This window comes from Thalassophryne amazonica, chromosome 10 (genome assembly GCF_902500255.1).
Source record: "Thalassophryne amazonica chromosome 10, fThaAma1.1, whole genome shotgun sequence".
Taxonomy (NCBI): domain Eukaryota; kingdom Metazoa; phylum Chordata; class Actinopteri; order Batrachoidiformes; family Batrachoididae; genus Thalassophryne; species Thalassophryne amazonica.
Genome location: NC_047112.1, coordinates 24,113,279 through 24,119,278, shown reverse-complemented (window position 1 = coordinate 24,119,278; position 6,000 = coordinate 24,113,279).

Sequence of the window (6,000 nt, the reverse complement as noted above, 5' to 3'; positions counted from 1 at the left end):
GCTGGGGTCAACCTGCGAGAAAAGTAGGCACACGGGTGAAGAACCTTATCGGTCTCTCCGCTCTGGGATAGCACGGCTCCTATCCCTGAGTCAGAGGCATCCACTTCAACCACGAACTGGCGGCTAGGGCCGGGCTGCACCAAAACTGGCGCAGTAGAGAACCGTCGTTTCAACTCCTTGAACGCGGCTTCGCACCGATCCGACCAGGTGAAGGGAACTTTTGGAGAGGTCAGGGCTGTCAGGGGGCTAACTACCTGACTGTAGCCCTTAATGAACCTCCAATAGAAATTAGCGAAGCCGAGGAACTGTTGCAGCTTCCTACGGCTTGTTGGTTGGGGCCAATCTCTCACCGCCGCAACCTTGGCCGGATCAGGGGCGACGGAGTTAGAGGAGATGATAAACCCCAGGAAGGACAAAGACGTGCGGTGAAACTCGCACTTCTCGCCCTTCACAAACAGTCGGTTCTCTAATAACCGCTGCAGGACCTGATGTACATGCTGGACATGGGTCTCAGGATCCGGAGAAAAGATGAGAATATCGTCCAGATATACAAAGACGAATCGGTGCAGGAAGTCCCGCAAGACGTCGTTAACCAAGGCTTGGAACGTCGCGGGGGCATTGGTGAGGCCAAACAGCATGACCAGGTACTCAAAGTGACCTAACAGAGTGTTAAATGCCGTCTTCCATTCGTCTTCCTTCCAGATCCGAACCAGATGATACGCATTTCTAAGATCCAGCTTAGTAAAGATTTTGGCTCCATGCAGGGGGGTGAACACGGAATCCAACAATGGCAACGGGTATCGGTTGCGAACCGTAATCTCATTCAGGCCCCTGTAATCAATGCATGGACGGAGTCCGCCATCTTTCTTGCCCACAAAAAAGAAACCTGCCCCCATCGGGGAGGTGGAGTTCCGGATCAGCCCGGCAGCTAATGAGTCCCGGATGTAGGTCTCCATTGATTCGCGCTCAGGTCGTGAGAGGTTGTACAGCCTGCTGGACGGGAACTCAGCGCCTGGAACCAAATCAATGGCACAATCGTACGGATGGTGCGGGGGAAGGGTGAGTGCCAGATCCTTGCTGAAGACATCAGCAAGATCGTGGTACTCAACCGGCACTGCCGTCAGATTGGGAGGGACTTTGACCTCCTCCTTAGCATGTAAACCGGGAGGAACCGAGGATCCTAAACACACCCGATGGCAGGTTTCGCTCCACTGAACCACCACCCCAGACGGCCAATCAATCCGGGGATTGTGCTTCAACGTCCATGGGAAGCCCAAAATCACCCGGGAGGTAGAAGGAGTTACAAAAAACTCAATCTCCTCCCGATGGTTTCCAGACACCACCAGAGTTACTGGTTGTGTCTTGTGTGTGATTAAAGGGAGGAGGGTGCCATCTAGTGCTCGCACCTGCACTGGCGAAGGAAGCGCCACCAGAGGGAGCCCTACCTCCCTTGCCCATCTGCTGTCTAGTAGATTCCCTTCTGATCCCGTGTCCACCAGTGCTGGGGCTTGAAGGGTTAAATCCCCGCTCAGGATTGTAACTGGGAGTCGTGTGGCAATCTGTGTGTGTCTCATGTGAATCTTTTGACCCCCCCCTAGCCCAGTCTCTGAGGGCGGGTTGATGTTGTGGCCGTTTGGGGCAGTTTTTCTGTGTGTGCTCCTTTGAGCTGCAGAGAAAACACTCCCCGTGGATCAGCCTCCTCATTTTGGCCCTGTGCGTTTCGCTAACAACGTCAGCAGGGGGAGCTGTTGCCCCACAGAGCGCTGCGGCTGTAGAGCGTGGGGAGGGCAGCCCCTTTTCGAACCCGGAAGGGAGAGGGGAGGCGCGTATCCAGTCACGTCCTTCGCCTCGCTCCCGACGGCGTTCCTCCAACCGATTGTCTAACCGTATAACGAGATCGATAAGCCCATCTAAATCCCGCGGTTCCTCCTTAGCTACCAGCTGCTCCTTCAGGACCAACGACAGTCCGTTTATGAAGGCGGCGCGGAGCGCAACGTTATTCCAGCCGGACCTCGCAGCCGCGATGCGGAAGTTGACTGCATAAGCGGCTGCGCTCTCGCGTCCCTGTCTCATTGACAGCAGCACGGTTGAAGCGGTCTCTCCTCTGTTAGGGTGATCAAACACTGTTCTGAACTCCCCCACAAACCCAGTGTATGCTGATAACAACCGTGAGTTCTGTTCCCAGAGCGCCGTAGCCCAGGTGCGTGCCTTACCCCGAAGCAGAGCAATCACATAAGCTATTTTACTAGCATCTGATGCGTACATGACGGGACGTTGTGCGAAGACGAGCGAACACTGCATGAGAAAATCCGCGCACGTCTCCACACAACCTCCGTACGGCTCAGGAGGGCTTATGTATGCGTCAGGGGATGGTGGGAGGGGTTGTTGAACCACCACTGGAACGTTTATATCCTGCACAGGGTCGGCAGGAGGAGGAGCTGCAGCAGCGCCCTGAGCGCTCGCCGCCATCTGTGCGGAGAGAGCCTCCACCCTGCGATTCAGGAGGATGTTTTGCTCGGTCATTTGATCCAACCGAGCCGTGAAGGCGGTGAGAATGTGCTGCAGCTCACCAATCACGCCTCCTGCAGACGCCTGCGCTCCCTGCTCTCCCATTGGTCGTTCAACAGCCGGGTGACGCCCCTCGTAGTCCATGACGCTGGCCGAGATATCCTGTTGTGAAAGTGTAGTGACACGGACCCACAACAGGGGGCGCAAATGAACGGCCAATAGATGAGCCAAAAAGTAACAATTTAATGTTGTGAAATGTGCACAACGAACATACAGACAATCTCAGAATATAATTACAGTCAATCCACAAAGGTGACGTGTGGGCAGGCTCGAGGATAGAAGACGTCTGTCCTGAGAAGAGCCGGAACCACACGATTTCCGCCGCCACAGAACCTGGTGAATACTGGAGCCGCCAAGTCCCGAATTCCCAGGTGATCACCGTCCCCGACTGTCGGATCTGGTACTGCTGGCGAGAACAAAGACAGTCAAGTGTGGGTGTGTGTACACCCAGTAACAACAACGGTGGGAATGCCACCTCCACCTCTCACTCAATACGTTGCAGCGATCCCTCAGAGGAAAAAGAGTGCCGTCTTGCACAGCCTCCCCAAACTAAGGACCTGCAAACACTCACAATAAACAGATTCAGAAAATACCACAAAAAGGCTGAGGATATTACGTCTAATGAAGTACGATATCTCGGCGATGAGGTGGAGATGACGTCTGGGTTTTATGGAGTGCGATGATGTAGAATGTGTGACAGCTGTCAGGAATTAATGAGTGACAGCTGTCACTCCCGGCTGTGTCCGTAGCGGCAGCGCCCTCTCGTGCCTGAAGCCCGCACTTCAGGCAGGACGCCCTTTGGTGGTGGGCCAGCAGTACCTCCTCTTCTGGCGGCCCACACAACACCAATTGGAAAACCAGGGTAGGATAAATGAGAAGATACTAGTTATAGACGAATTGCATTGGCATTTAACTTATGTAAAATAATGGAGGGCATGGTCACTGACGGGCAAACCAACATAGTAGAAATTAGAGGGTTAATCAGTTCTAATCAGAAAGGCTTGGAGAACGACCGTGTCCTGTGCTGTGCTCTGAAGATTTTATTAGGAAAGCTCAAGCTAATATGGAACTGGTAGGAGCAGTCATTTTTGATGTTGAAAAGGCGTGTGATATGTTGTGACAGGGTGGTCTCCTTATCAACCTTGAAGACAAGAGAATAGGTGGGAGAATGTTGAACTGGATTATGGATTTTTTTGAAGAACAGAACCACGAAGTAAGAGTTGAAGTAATACGGTTTAGGATTTAAACATTAGACAATGGAGTTCCACAAGGGAGTGTGTGCAGTCCGTTACTGTATGATAAACCGAAGGCACATAATTAACACAAAACAAAAACACAGACTACAAACACAGACTACAAAAGAAAATAAATGATGAAAAGAAAACAAAACTAGTGGCAATGATATGACAACAGAAAATCAAAGACTGAGGATCGAAGTAGTGGGCAAGGGCACAGACAGAGGACAGAACAAGACACAGGTCAGGACTGGTGCAAATCCTGACATAAAGATATTTTTGACAAACTCAATCTGGTTTCTGACAGAAACACAATACAGAGACAACTTTATTAAGTGTCACAATGACATTTTAATGCAACCTGATCATGACAAAAATGGACATTTTACTTGTTTCTATTGACACAATGTTGTGTGCACTCTGATAGCATGAGGTACCTCAGGGCTCAATTGTGTGACCCATTTTATTTTCCTTATATATGGTCCCCTTAGCTCACTTAGTCCAAAATTTTGGTTGCGTGTTGTACCATTGCTATGTTGACAACACACAGTTGTATATCTCTGGAAATTTCTCAAATGTATTATCACATCTCAACTTCCTGAATGAGATAAGTACCTGTGTGCCACATAGTTTTCTGAAGTTAATTTGCAAGTAAACTGACTTTCGTGTTTTTGACACTGACCACATTTCCTCACACATGGCTTCACACTTTAACTCAATGGAAAGTAACAAAAAGCCTTCACTAAAAACCACAGCATCACTTTCAACTCTTAATTCACTCATCCAACTCACGTTGTCAGATGTTTACACACACTCAGCATGGGCATGAATGTCAGATAACTTTGGGATTTTGTCTTTCAACTGTTCTCAGGGTGGAATGATGGTACAGCATTAATGACTATAAAAAACTGGGTGCACAAGCTTGAATTTCTTTTGGATCTTCTCTAATCCACAGAGGGTCATGCATGTGTGTCCTCCCACTTGGATTATTGCAATGCTCTCTATTCCTGCTTAAGTCAAAATGTACTTTCCCATTTACAGCTCAGTGAGATTTCCACATAGAGTGCATCCAGAAAGTAAAGTATCCACACAGCTTCACTTTTTCCACATTTTGTCATGTTACAGCCTGATTCCAAAATGGATGAAATTCATTTTTTCCCCTCAAAATTCTACACACAATACCCCATAATGACAATATACCCGTCTAAACTGAGTGATCGGGAGAGAAGAGCCTTAGTCAGGGAGGTGACCAAGAACCCGATGGTCACTCTGTCAGAGCGCCAGTATTCCTCTGTCAAGAGAGAGGAGAACCTTCCGGAAGGACAACCATCTCTGCAGCAATCCATCAATCAGGCCTGTATGGTCGAGTGGCCAGAGGGAGTGGCCAGAGTGGCCTTTTACTCCTTAGTAAAAGGCACATGGCAGCCCACCTGGAGTTTACCAAAAGACACCTGAAGGACTCTCAGACCATGAGAAACAAAATTCTCTGGTCTGATGGGACAAAGGTTGAACTCCTTGGCCTGAATGCCAGGCGTCATGTTTGGAGGACATCAAGCCCCATCCCTACAGTGAAGCATGATGGTGGCAGCATCATGCTGTGGGGATGTTTTTCAGCAGCAGGAACTGGAAGACTAGTCAGGATGGAGGGAAACATGAATGCAGCAATGTACAGAGACATCCTGGATGAAAACCTGCTCCAGAGCGCTCTTGACCTCAGACTGGGGCGACGGTTCATCTCTCAGCAGGACAATGACCCTAAGCACACAACCAAGATATCAAAGGAGTGGCTTCAGGACAACTCTGTGAATGTCCTTGAGTGGCCCAGCCAGAACCCAGACCTGAATCTGATTGAACATTTCTGGAGAGATCTGAAAATGGCTGTGCACCAACGGTCCCCATCCAACCTGATGCAGCTTGAGAGGTGCTGCAAAGAGGAATGGACGAAACTGCCCAAAGATAGGTGCACCAAGCTTGTAGAATCATATTCAAGAAGATCTGAGGCTGTAATTGCTGCCAAAGATGCGTCAACAAAGTATTGATTTCATAGTTTTTTTTTTTATAATTAATACATTTTCAAAAATTTCAAAATACCTTTTTCATGTTGTGATTATGGGGTGTTGTGAGTAGAAGTTTGAGGGAAACCATGAATTTAGTCTATTTAACAAAATGTGGTAAGTAAATAATTTCTGGATGTACT